This window comes from Lissotriton helveticus, chromosome 12 (assembly GCF_964261635.1).
Source record: "Lissotriton helveticus chromosome 12, aLisHel1.1, whole genome shotgun sequence".
Lineage (NCBI taxonomy): Eukaryota > Metazoa > Chordata > Amphibia > Caudata > Salamandridae > Lissotriton > Lissotriton helveticus.
The window spans coordinates 611,332,389-611,346,533 of NC_136073.1; the positions used below are offsets into that span (position 1 = coordinate 611,332,389).

At 47.9% G+C, this 14,145-nt stretch overlaps 1 protein-coding gene across 1 annotated transcript in view; it reads right to left on the bottom strand.

The window, feature by feature from the left end:
- The window catches only part of CFAP45 (cilia and flagella associated protein 45), a 523,391-nt gene that overhangs the window by 458,396 nt on the left and 50,850 nt on the right, over nt 1-14,145 (bottom strand). The gene's annotated exons all lie outside the window — the stretch shown is intronic.

The window sequence follows — 14,145 nt, forward strand, 5'->3', positions numbered from 1 at the left end:
ACTTCCTACTTAGCTTCTGTTTTTTTAGCCTGGATCAGTCCCAGCAGGCACTACCCAATATCCCTGGGAAGTGACCACCCAATGACCACATTCAAGGACTCCAAAAGCATCCTCTAGAATGTATCCAATGCGGGACATCCCCAAAACATATTCAGAAAGTCAGCTCCCTGCCCAAAACAGCGGAGACAGGAGGACGATCGAGCTGGGTAAACTGCATGCAGAGTACTCGGGTTGAGGTACATCTGATGAATTACATTATACTGGAGCAGCTTAAACCTCACATTTGTAGATGTCTCCTTGATCCCCTCATTAACTCCTTCCCATTACTTAGCAGAAAGAGGAGCCCACCTGGTGGGTACCGGCAATTTTCCCAGAGGGATATCCTTTCTTAGAGCCTATAGACATGCAAGGGTATATGGTCAAAATATTGATTCCAAAATATAGACTAACACAAATATCGACTCCAAAATATAGAATGGACAAAATATCGAATGGACAGAATATAGACATAAAAAATATCATTTTTAAGGTAAGTAATGTAATATCGATTTTAAAAATATAGAAAGTCAAAATATCAAAGTACATAATATAGGTTATTAAAATATCGAATTTTTAATAATATCGAATTTTTTAAGTGTTTTGTATGTTAGTATATGTGTGAAAAGTGTATATTTTTTTGTAATTTATTTGAAGTAATTAATTTTATGTTATTTAATTTTTGCGTAATTTAATTCTGTAGCAGGTTGTGGGTTTATAGGGGAATAGGGTGGGAAGTAATTTAATTATAATTAATTAAATATGTTAATTAGTTTATTGGTATTTATTTTGAATACATCGTTAATTAATTTTTAATTGGTAATTAATTAATTCTTAATTGATAATTAATTTTCATTAATTGATAATTATGTGAATAATATTAATGTATTTTCTGTAGCAGGTTGTGGGTTTATAGGGGAATAGGGTGGGAAGTAATTTAATTATAATTAATTAAATATGTAAATGTATTTATTGGTATTTATTTTGAATAAATTGTTAATTAATTTTGAATTGGTAATTAATCAATAATTATCAATTAATCAATTAATAAAAAGTAATTATGTGAATAATATCAATTTATTTTCTGTAGCGTGTTGTGGGTTTATAGGGGAATAGGGTGGGAAGTACTTTAATTGTAATTAATTAAATATGTTAATTTATTTATTGGTATTTATTTTGAATACATTGTTAATTAATTTTTAATTGGTAATTAATTAATTCTTAATTGGTAGTTTTTTTTATTGATTAATTGATAATTATGTGAATTATATTAATTTATTTTCACTAGAGTGGGAATAGTAAAATTTACCCCTATGCTATCCAACACTTTCCCTACTGTTGCACTCACTGGAGTGGGAATAGTAATTTTTACCCCTACGCCATCCAACGCGTTCCCTACTGTTGCACTTTCTGGAGTGGGAATAGTAATTTTTACCCCTACGCTATCCAACGCTTTGCCTACTGTTGCACTCTCTGGAGTGGAAAGAGTATTTTTTACCCCTACGCTATCCAACGCTTTCCCTACTGTTGCACTCTCTGGAGTGGGAATAGTAATTTTACCCCTACGCTATCCAAAGTTTTCCCTACTATTGCACTCTCTGGAGTGGGAATAGTCATTTTTACCCCTACGCTATCCAACGCTTTCCCTACTGTTGCACTCTCTGGAGTGGGAATAGTAATTTTTACCCCTACGCTATCCAACGCTTTCCCTACTGTTGCACTCTCTGGAGTGGGAATAGTAATTTTTACCCCTACGCTATCCAACCCCTTCCCTACTGTTGCACACTCTGGAGTGGGAATAGTAATTTTTACCACTACGCTATCCAACGCTTTCCCTACTGTTGCACTCACTGGAGTAGGAATAGTAATTTTTACCCCTACGCTATCCAACGCTTTCCCTACTGTTGCACTCTCTGGAGTGGGAATAGTAATTTTTACCCCTACGCTATCCAACGCTTTCCCTACTGTTGCACTCACTGGAGTGGGAATAGTAATTTTTACCCCTACGCTATCCAACGCTTTCCCTACTGTTGCACTTACAGTAGTGGGAATAGTAATTTTTACACTACCGCTATCCTACGGTAATAATATTGTGTATTGTTTATTAATATTATGTTAATATATATATATATATGTTTTAACATATTTGATTGTATGTTTTTTTTTATAAGTTAAATTAATTATTTAATATTTTAAGGTAATTTAAGTATTTTTAATTATATTTTAGCTATTTATTTTTAATATTTTTTTAATTTTACATTATTTTTAAGAAATTCGATATTTTTACAAAGTATATAATTTTTAAACTATATTTTGGGTTCGATATTTTGGTACTTACTTGTTTGTAGATAGAAATTCGATATTTTGTCTGTCGATATTTTGGCATCTATATTTTGGGTAGTCTATATTTTGTCCCTCGATATTTACTCAGTGATCCACATGCAAGATCAGTCTCCAGCCCCCAGCCATATTTAATAGTGTTCCCCATGTCTGAGATTCCTAAGGGACCTCAGGGAAGGAAGGCCATATCTCGTAGGGCATCACTCCAATCTTAGCAAACTGCAAAAAATGGCCAGTCCCCAATGCAAACGATTCAACAGCATTCGCCATAATGATAAACCTATCATTTGACTATAAGTCATACAAAGTTTCACACCCGCCAGCACACCACCTATCAGTTGACTTTGTCCTCGCACTTAGCTCAGATGGGCATAACTCCTGCATACTCATATCAGGTGCATATGGGGCCATCTGCAATGTGAGTTTGACTGCCTTTTCCCATGCCCTACACACTTGTTGGACCACATAAGGCATTGAGACCTGAACCCTCCCCCCCATCATTAATAGCTCCTAATTCTCACCTTCGTTCAACCAATGCAATGCATGTTGCAACTGAGCCGCAAAATAGTAATGATCCAGGCAAGGTAATTCAAGACCACCCATCCGCCAATGGCGCTTGAGGGTGGCAACACTAAGCCTTTTTCTCCCCAAGCCCCACAGGAGAGATACAATCAGTTTGTCTAGTTCAACAAAATATTTTCTAGGGATCTCAAATAGGGTCCCCAAAAGACATATAGGCAGCGTGGGAGTACTGTCATTTTTATCAAAGCCAGCATATCAGGAGACCACATGGTTGCTCTCCCCCAGCCGTATTCCCCACAATACAGAGCACAGCTGGCACGCCAGGGCCTCCATCTTCAGCGTGCAAAGCAGGGGCGACGATGTCCAGCCCTGCCTGGTCCCACACTACAAGGAAAAGTGCTGTGACACCGTCCCACCCACTCTAAAAAAAAAAAAATAGTATTATGTCCATATTTAATGATTGATATAAATAATATATTGAATATGAATTATGGTTTTGGCTTAATTGATTCCTTATTATTACATTCTGATTTATGATCATTTGCAAGCCACTTCCACTCATGTGAAAGGGCACTCGTTAATTATTCACAGTGCTTTCATAAAATGCAAAGCAATGGAAACCTGACACTCGCCAGGAGTTGACCACACTTTTTCCAAAATGTACAATGGATGCCTCCTAAATGTCAAAAGTTACCTCCAATCTGACAGGGCAGCATTTTTTCATGGGTGCCATCCACATGATGCCATGAATGACCCTTTAGGCCAGAACTATGCCAGTGCCAGAACTATGCTGTAAATTTCATCCATATACTATGAGTAACTCTGTTGTCAAAATTACCTCCAGTATGTCTGGACCAGTATTTTGGTATGGCTGCGCACTTCCATATGCCTCTTTTATGCCAAGATTTACCTCAATGTGCCAGTGACAGCATTTTGCTACTGGTGCCCGATGCCAAGAATTCCTCCAGCCTCAGCATTTTGCCATGGGTGTTCAGTAGGCAAAGTATTACCTCTTGTATGTGAAGGTCACCATTTTTCATAGTTGCTCCATCCCATGCAGCATTTGTGTCTTGCTTTATTCAAATAATTACCTGTTATGTGCCACTGCCAGCACTTTGCCATAGGTGCCCCCATGCTAAAAACTTCTTTTAATACGCCAGCAGCAGCATTTTGCCATGGGTATCCAATATGCCAAGTATCACCTCTAGAATACAAGTGCCAGGTATTTTGTCATTGGTGGTCTTCATGCTAAAAACTGCCTTCAATATACTGTGCCAGTATTCTGCTATGGTTGCCTCTAAGAGTCAAGAATTACCTTAGAATACTAACGCAGACTTGCTAGCACAACCTAAATTCTCCCAAATGCTCACTTACATACACCCATTCACATTTCCCTTACTCGCCTTCAATTCTCCACTCTTTTCCTCTTACACATTCTCACTTTTTAGGACTCACTATAACTTTGATTCACTCATATGTTTCCACTCTCACTCACTCATACATGCAGTCACTCATTTTTACTTATTTTCACTTATTACTCATTGCCACTCAGACTCATTCTAATTCATTATTTAACAAAAGAGTTGAGGACCTTCAGTAATGCTCTTTCTGGTGGATCCGCTATCTACCTCATCTTCTGAAAATCCCTGGCGTCAGTCTGTACCGGGACACTCTTTAATGGCTCTCTACATCGGTATGAGGAGCTGGCATCACTTCGGCACTGTATGCAGCATCCTGTGATGACACTGGAGCCATAAAGTGCCCTGTCTGCATTCTGACATGTTTTCATCCATTTTTAATGTGACTTTGAGGCACAGGAATGACTAACACCAAGAAGAAAGGTGCAGATCTTGATATTGTCATGGGACCTCATTAAGAGGACATGAGGAATGACCAGCCATGCAAGGGGTAGATAGATGGATACTTCTACCTGCAGATTCCTCATCTTTAAATTGATTCTCCGAACAGGGCCTAACCATGAGGTGGGCGCATGGCTAGATATACAAGAAAAATTGTGAAAGACTAAACAGGCAAAGTGACCTTTCCTCCTCACTTCAGAGTCCAAAGAATAAAGCTTAGCAAAAGTGTGGAGGGAAGCGAGGACACCGCCTGGCAGATGTCTGCTACTAGCACCTCTCTCAACAGAGCAGAGGTAGAGGATTTCACTCCATTGGAGTGAACTGCTATACCTTCTTGTGCGTCTTTGTGAGTTAAGAAATGGCACATCTTGAAGCACAGGAGTATCTACCTTGACAATGTCTTCTTGTGCACCGCCTTGCCTTTCATCTTCCCACGTAGCCTATGAAAAGATAGTTGCCCAGTGTGAATTCACATGTCCTGTCTGACGCTCATTGTTTGTAACTCACTTACAGGCCTACGTGACATGACAACTGTCTTAAAAGTAAGCAGTCGCAAAGGTCAACTGTGCAACAGTTGAAAGGGAGAACTCATGAGACCACGGTTGAAGTCCCATTGTGGCATGATAAAGGGAGTTGGGGGAAACTTGTTCATGAGCCCCTTTAAGAACCTCATAGCAATAGGTCATATAAAGAGAGCGGCTGGTCAGGCAGGCATAGGAAAACTAACAAGGCCGATAAGTATCCCTTTACAGTTGCCACTGTGCACCATTGCTGGGCTAACGAGAGAACAAAACATAGGATGTCAGACAAACAGGCATGGAAAAGGTCTACTGATTTCTCTGCACATAATTTGACAAAGTTATTCCATTTGCCTAAGTACACTACCTTGGTGGAGAGTCTACAGGAACATAAAATAACATCTATCACTTTGGAAGACAAGGAAAACAAACTTAGGTTACCCCATTCAATCTCCCTGCATGAAGGTGGAGGCTCCAGAGGTTGGAGTGCAGACTGTGAGAGTAGGCCTACCCTCTGAGGGAGACAGAGTGGAGGGCACAAGGAGAGGCGAATGAGGTCTGTATAACTCACCCTTTATGACCACTTCAGTGCATTCAGAATTACATGGGCCTGATTGAGACAAATTTTCCTCAAAACAAAAGAAATCAAGGGTATGAAAAGAAATATATACAGAAGCAGAAAGGTTCCACCTCAAGTGAAACACGTCCCTCATTGCTGATACTATAGGATATCGAATTTTGGGCAGTGAGCATTCTTGTGAGTGACAAATAGGTCCACCTGAGGACTTCCCCAGAGCTGGAAGATGTCCTGGACTATTTTTGGGTGTGGACACCACTCATGGTCAGCCAGATGACTCTGATTGAGACAGTCAGCTCCTATATTGAGCAATCTGGCCAAAATAATTGTTACCAGGCAGATTGGATGGTCATGAGTACAGAACTAGAACTACAGAGCTTCTCGACAGAGAAGGTGCAACCTTACTACACGTTGCTTGATGATGTACCACTTTGTGGTTACATTGTCTCTCAAGATCTGGACAGACAGGCCGCAAACGGAAGGGAGAAAGGCTTTGAAACCCAGATGTATTGCCAGTAATTCTAACAGATTGATGTGCGATATCTGTTCTTCTAGAGACAAAAGGCCTTGATCTCCAATTCCTCCTAAGAGGCACCAGGTGAGATTTGGGCTTGTTGATCGAAAAGCCTAGATCGAACAACAGTGCAGTTGTCATCTGCAGGTGGCAAGAAGCCATCTCTGGAGACCTTATCATGATGACCCAGTCATCCAGGTAAGGGAATACAGAGATCATTGTCCTTCTGAGATGTGGAAGTCAGACTAAACAGAAGGACTACAAATTGGATGGTTTTGAAGCCTCCTGTGAAGGGAAGATACTTCTTGTGTGACCGTATGATAGGGGTAAGGAAGTAGGCATTCTGCAGGCCAACAGACACCATCCATTCTCCCAATATGAGCTATGAATAGCATTTTGAACTTTTTCTTTTTGAGGAACCAGTTCAGCATCCTGAGGTCTAGAATCAGATGAAGAACGCCCCCGTTTTTGGGGACCAGAAAGTACTAGGAATAGCGGCCATGTCACAGTGACACAGGGAGGTGATGGACTCCTGTACCTAACGGGAAGATGATGGAATAGTTATGGGAGGCACATTGATGGGACACCCCCGCGCCGCACGGCCACCAGCTGCTGCGTGTGCCCCTCAGCCTTGTCCCTGCCGCGCTGCCTGCCTCGCCGCCGGCTGACTCCGTTGTCAGTTGTTTTGCCCTTGTTTTGTTCGCCATTTGTGCTTGTCATCTGTATTCCCTGCCCGTGTTAGCGTTTGTTTTGCCTTTGTTTTGTTCGCCACTTGTGCTTGCCATCTGTATTCCCTGCCCGTGTTAGCGTTTGTTTTGCCTTTGTTTTGTTCGCCACTTGTGCTTGCCATCTGTATTCCCTGCCCGTGTTAGCGTTTGTTTTGCCTTTGTTTTGTTCGCCATTTGTGCTTGATAAAGTATATTTTGCCTGTTTATCTTTCCAGCTTGTGTCCTTCCTGTTTGCCCGCCTACATCGCCGCCTTCCCTCCCCGCTTCCCGCCACCACCGCAAGCCCCGCCCCTTTTCTCATTCTGTTCCCTCCCCGCTCCCGCCTCCCAGCTGCTCCGCCCACCCGCGCACTTGGCCTTTATATGGCGACCGTGCGACACAGGTAAGTGTGACCCACTTGTGGGACACCCCCGCGCCGCACGGCCACCAGCTGCTGCGTGTGCCCCTCAGCCTTGTCCCTGCCGCGCTGCCTGCCTCGCCGCCGGCTGACTCGGTTGTCAGTTGTTTTGCCCTTGTTTTGTTCGCCATTTGTGCTTGTCATCTGTATTCCCTGCCCGTGTTAGCGTTTGTTTTGCCTTTGTTTTGTTCGCCACTTGTGCTTGCCATCTGTATTCCCTGCCCGTGTTAGCGTTTGTTTTGCCTTTGTTTTGTTCGCCACTTGTGCTTGCCATCTGTATTCCCTGCCTGTGTTAGCGTTTGTTTTGCCTTTGTTTTGTTCGCCATTTGTGCTTGATAAAGTATATTTTGCCTGTTTATCTTTCCAGCTTGTGTCCTTCCTGTTTGCCCGCCTACATCGCCGCCTTCCCTCCCCGCTTCCCGCCACCACCGCAAGCCCCGCCCCTTTTCTCATTCTGTTCCCTCCCCGCTCCCGCCTCCCAGCTGCTCCGCCCACCCGCGCACTTGGCCTTTATATGGCGACCGTGCGACACAGGTAAGTGTGACCCACTTGTGGGACACCCCCGCGCCGCACGGCCACCAGCTGCTGCGTGTGCCCCTCAGCCTTGTCCCTGCCGCGCTGCCTGCCTCGCCGCTGGCTGACTCCGTTGTCAGTTGTTTTGCCCTTGTTTTGTTCGCCATTTGTGCTTGTCATCTGTATTCCCTGCCCGTGTTAGCGTTGGTTTTGCCTTTGTTTTGTTCGCCACTTGTGCTTGCCATCTGTATTCCCTGCCCGTGTTAGCGTTTGTTTTGCCTTTGTTTTGTTCGCCACTTGTGCTTGCCATCTGTATTCCCTGCCCGTGTTAGCGTTTGTTTTGCCTTTGTTTTGTTCGCCATTTGTGCTTGATAAAGTATATTTTGCCTGTTTATCTTTCCAGCTTGTGTCCTTCCTGTTTGCCCGCCTACATCGCCGCCTTCCCTCCCCGCTTCCCGCCACCACCGCAAGCCCCGCCCCTTTTCTCATTCTGTTCCCTCCCCGCTCCCGCCTCCCAGCTGCTCCGCCCACCCGCGCACTTGGCCTTTATATGGCGACCGTGCGACACAGGTAAGTGTGACCCACTTGTGGGACACCCCCGCGCCGCACGGCCACCAGCTGCTGCGTGTGCCCCTCAGCCTTGTCCCTGCCGCGCTGCCTGCCTCGCCGCCGGCTGACTCCGTTGTCAGTTGTTTTGCCCTTGTTTTGTTCGCCATTTGTGCTTGTCATCTGTATTCCCTGCCCGTGTTAGCGTTGGTTTTGCCTTTGTTTTGTTCGCCACTTGTGCTTGCCATCTGTATTCCCTGCCCGTGTTAGCGTTTGTTTTGCCTTTGTTTTGTTCGCCACTTGTGCTTGCCATCTGTATTCCCTGCCCGTGTTAGCGTTTGTTTTGCCTTTGTTTTGTTCGCCATTTGTGCTTGATAAAGTATATTTTGCCTGTTTATCTTTCCAGCTTGTGTCCTTCCTGTTTGCCCGCCTACATCGCCGCCTTCCCTCCCCGCTTCCCGCCACCACCGCAAGCCCCGCCCCTTTTCTCATTCTGTTCCCTCCCCGCTCCCGCCTCCCAGCTGCTCCGCCCACCCGCGCACTTGGCCTTTATATGGCGACCGTGCGAACGCGCAGCGGTCACGCGCAGCGGGCGCGCCGATTGTGCGCCGAAGGCGCGCCAAAGGTAAGCCCGTCTGCGCCCGTCCGCGACCGGATCGCGACCAGCGCCAGGACCCCTGGCCCACGAAGACCCCGGCCGACCCGCCTGACGTACTCCGCCGCCACCCTCATCGCACTCAACACCGGCCGACTCCCAGATTGCCACCAAGCCACTCCACGGCGCACCCACGGACCCTTCAGCTGCCACGCCTGCAAGTTCACCTGCATCCGGACCTGCCCCGCACCAGCACCCGCCAAGTCGAACACCAGCAGCACCCACCTCAAGTGCATCCTGCTCAACACCCGCTCCGTCCACAGACACGCCATCGAACTCTGGAACCTCCTAGACGCCACAGCCCCTGACGTTGCCTTCCTCACGGAGACCTGGATGAACGCCTCTTCAGCTCCCGACATCGCCATCGCTATCCCAGAGGGCTACAAGATCACCCGGAGGGACCGCAATGCCAACCAGATGGGAGGAGGCATCGCCATCATCCACAGGAACACCATCCGTCTCACGACCAGCACCGACATCACCCTGACCACCGCCGAACACCTGCATTTCCAGATCCACACCAGCCCGAACACCACCCTCAGAGGCACCCTGATCTACCGACCCCCGGGACCACGCACACAATTCAGCGAGGACATCGCCGACTTCGTCAGCCCGCATGCCCTCCCCTCCGCTGACTACATCCTCCTAGGCGACCTCAACTTCCATCTGGAGAACAACAACGACCGCAACACCAGCACTCTGCTCGACAACCTCGCCAATCTTGGACTCAAGCAACTGGTGTCCACCCCCACCCACCTCGCCGGACACACACTGGACGCAGTCTTCTCCTCCAGCCCAGACATCGACTTCAGCCACGCCACAGAGCTCCAATGGACGGACCACAGCTGCGTCCACTTCACCTTCAAGAGAACGACGACCCACCGCCACCAGCAACAGGCCGCCCGCAGAAGCTGGAACAAGATCACAGCAGACCAGCTCGCCACCTCCCTGAGCCAGCACCCTCCTGCCAGCTCAGCGAACCCCAGCCAGGCCGCCGACAACCTCACGAAGTGGATCAGCAACTGCGCGGACGAGCTCGCCCCGCTGAGGACCCCGCCCAGCAGACCCGGCAGCAAGAAAGCCCCGTGGTTCACCGACGAACTCAAGAGCTCCAAGAAGAACTGCCGAGCCCTCGAGAAAGTCTGGAGAAGGGAACCTACACCGGACAACAGGACCTCCCTCAAGCTTGCCACCCGGAAGCACCACCAGCTGATCCGCGCCGCCAAGAAAACAGCATTCAAGGACCGGTTGGACAACAACGCACACAACTGCAAGGAACTCTTCAACATCGTGAAAGAGCTTTCCAACCCCAGCGCAGGAAACAACGACATCACCCCATCGCAAGACCTCTGCAACGCCCTCGCCTCATACTTCCACAACAAGATCTCGGACATACACAACAGCTTCAACAACCAACCAACGCACACCAGGACCGAACAACCACCCCCCACCACCACCCTCCACGCCTGGACCCCGATCAGCACCGAAGACACCATACGCACAATGAACTCCATCCACTCCGGATCACCGACCGACCCCTGCCCTCACCACGTCTTCAACAAGGCCGACGCTGTCATCGCACCCCACCTGCGGGACATCATCAACACCTCCTTCGACACCGCCACCTTCCCTGAGAGCTGGAAACACGCCGAACTCAGCGCTCTCCTCAAGAAACCAACAGCGGACCCCACCGAACTCAAGAACTACCGCCCCATCTCGCTCCTCCCGTTTCCAGCCAAAGTCATCGAGAAGACCGTCAACAAGCAGATGGCCGCCTTCCTCGAGACGAACGGATCCCTCGACCCCTCACAGTCAGGCTTCCGAGCCAATCACAGCACCGAGACCGCCCTCATCGCCGCCACCGATGACATCCGAGCCCTGATGGACAAGGGAGAAACAGCGGCGCTCATCCTCCTAGACCTCTCCGCGGCATTCGACACTGTCTGCCACCGCACCCTAGTACAGCGCCTCAGCAACGTCGGAATCCAGGACAAGGCGCTGGAATGGATCATCTCCTTCCTCGACGGAAGAACACAGAGAGTCCGCCTACCACCGTACAAGTCAGAGGCCTCCGAAGTCATCTGCGGCGTCCCTCAAGGGTCATCTCTGAGCCCCACCCTCTTCAACGTCTACATGAGCCCCCTCGCAGCCATCGTACGCAAACACAACCTCAGCATAATCTCCTACGCCGACGACACCCAGCTGATCCTCTCCCTGACCAACGACCCCGCCTCCGCCAGAGCCAACCTGCACGAAGGGATGAAAGAGGTAGCCGAGTGGATGACGACCAGCCGCCTGAAACTGAACTCTGACAAGACGGAGGTCCTCATCCTGGGCTCTTCACCCTCCGCCTGGGACGACTCCTGGTGGCCTCCCGCCCTGGGCACCGCACCCAAACCGACAGACCATGCACGCAACCTGGGCTTCATCCTGGACTCCTCCCTCTCCATGACCAGGCAAGTCAACAACGTCTCCTCGGCGTGCTTCAACATCCTACGCATGCTACGGAAGATCTTCTGGTGGATCCCCACCGAGACCAGGAAGACCGTCACCCAGGCCCTCGTCACCAGCCGACTGGACTACGGCAACGCCCTCTACGCCGGTACCACCGCCAAGCTCCAGAAGAGACTCCAGCGGATCCAGAACGCCTCAGCCAGACTCATCCTCGACATCCCACGAACCAGCCACATCACCGGACATCTGAGAGACCTCCACTGGCTCCCCGTCAACAAAAGAATCACCTTCCGCCTCCTCACCCACGCACACAAAGCCCTACACGACCAGGGTCCGAGCTACCTCAACAGCCGAATCAACTTCTACGCGCCCAATCGCCACCTCCGATCAGCCAACCACGCCCTCGCCGCCGTCCCCCGCATCCGAAGAGCGAGTACGGGAGGAAGGTCCTTCTCCTACCTGGCCGCCAAGACCTGGAACTCCCTCCCGACCGACCTGCGCCTGACCCAAGACCACCTCGCCTTCAGGAAGAAGCTGAAGACCTGGCTGTTCGAGCAGTAGCGGCACCCCCCTGCCCCCCAGCGCCTTGAGACCCTACGGGTAGGTAGCGCGCTATATAAGTGTCATTGATTGATTGATTGCAGTGCTGATCCTGAAGACTGAGGTGGCACTGTAGCTGGAGTCCTAGGGGGCACATGCATCAAGGTAGGTTTTGCAATTCCATAATTGCGATTATTAAAGAATCACAAATATGGAATCGCAAAAGCCTATGCATGTAGGAATTGCTAAAAAAATAGGAATGAATGGGAATTGCATGTGCAATTTGCGAGTATCCAATAGGTACTTGCAAATTGCGCAAACAATTTCAAGGGTGCAAGGGTGCCAAAAGGACACCCTGTTGCACCCCTGAAATTGTAATGTGAACACATATTGCACACACACAAGCCCCAAGGGCATGTATGTGTGTAACCAGGAACTTTGAAAAATGCACTTTGGTGCATTTTTCAAAGTTTTTGCAAATTACCATCAAGTTCAAATTGATGGTCATTTGCGACCCCTATGTGCGAAATCGCTATTTGCGATTTCATCATGCATTGCATTTAGGGAATCGCAATTTGTGATTCCCTAAATGCAATCACAATTAAGTAATTGTTATTTTTGCGATTACTTAAATTGCGATTTTTGCATTTGGGATGATGAATCCCAAATGCAAAAATATCGGCCGCTAAGGGGAAGATTCTGCGAATCTGCTCATTTGCGACCGGTTTTTCGGTTGATGCATGGGGCCCCTTGTCCTCTTGAATGGCGGCAAAGACAGAAACAGTGAAAAGGGCACTGGGTGAGAAGGCGTCTCATACCTCCAAATGCAAAAGCCAACAGACCGATGTGGCCAGTCCATACACTAGAGGGGCACGTGGATCTGTAGAATCACATTTATGAAGATGGCTGAATCTGTCCCCAGAGTGAAAAACTCTGGATAAGGACAATAGGGCTGTCTCCGCACCGGGATAGTTGGAGCTGCAGGAGCTGGACCCTCCATGGCATCTTGCATTGGTTGTTGCTCTAATGCAGATAGTTGAGGCAAGGGGGCAGGTCTTTCTTCAAAGACTTTGGTGATGGTGGTGATTCCAATTGCTTTGACCACGGTCTTGACTTCCAAAATCCTCAATGTTCATCCCGTGTCCTGGCCATGAACACCTTAGTATCCCTTTCCTTAATGTCTTTTGGGTGCATCCTCGAATACGACTTGTAGGCATTCATGTCGAGATTGGATTTCAAACACCAAAGAGAGATCTCATGAGGGTCTGTCCTGAACATTTGTCCATCACAATCCCTGAATGGTTTGAAACCTGGCTGTTTGGGTGATGACATTACGATGAAAGAACTGAACCTGTAGAACATTTTCATTTAACTTTAGGTAGGACAAGCTCGTTTGTAGCCCTTCGGATGCCTACAGTGGTGGATTAGGTTAAGCATGTCCCGATGAAACGCCATTGATGCATTTAGAGACAGAGTAGGTGTGAAACATGTTGATCATTAGATTTTAGCAATCTAGGAACCCTGCTTTTTCCGGAGATTCACACCCTGTGTTTTTAACCGTTGACAGGGACCCTGGACATAAACTGCAAATATAGTGGAAACTCTTGTCAATTCTAATAGTAAAAAGTCATCAATCTACAACTCTCAGAAATGCACAAGTCAACAGAAAAGGCAAAATACCAAAGGATCTCTGATAAAGTGGCTCCTCAAGGTGCCCATTGGTCATTGCAGTGCCGGCCCAATGAGGAACACAGCCCGATGATGAAGCATTCCCCCTTTGGTAGGTGAGAGCTTGTGCTCCTAAAGGGTGCTACCCTTGAGGACAAGGTAGGGTTCAGTACCTTAATATAGGCTGGTCTCCTGAGATTATCCTGGAACAGCATACTATTTTGGTTTTCAATTTGTATCACATAGAGAGGATGTGTGCTGGACCAATGTCCCTCCTT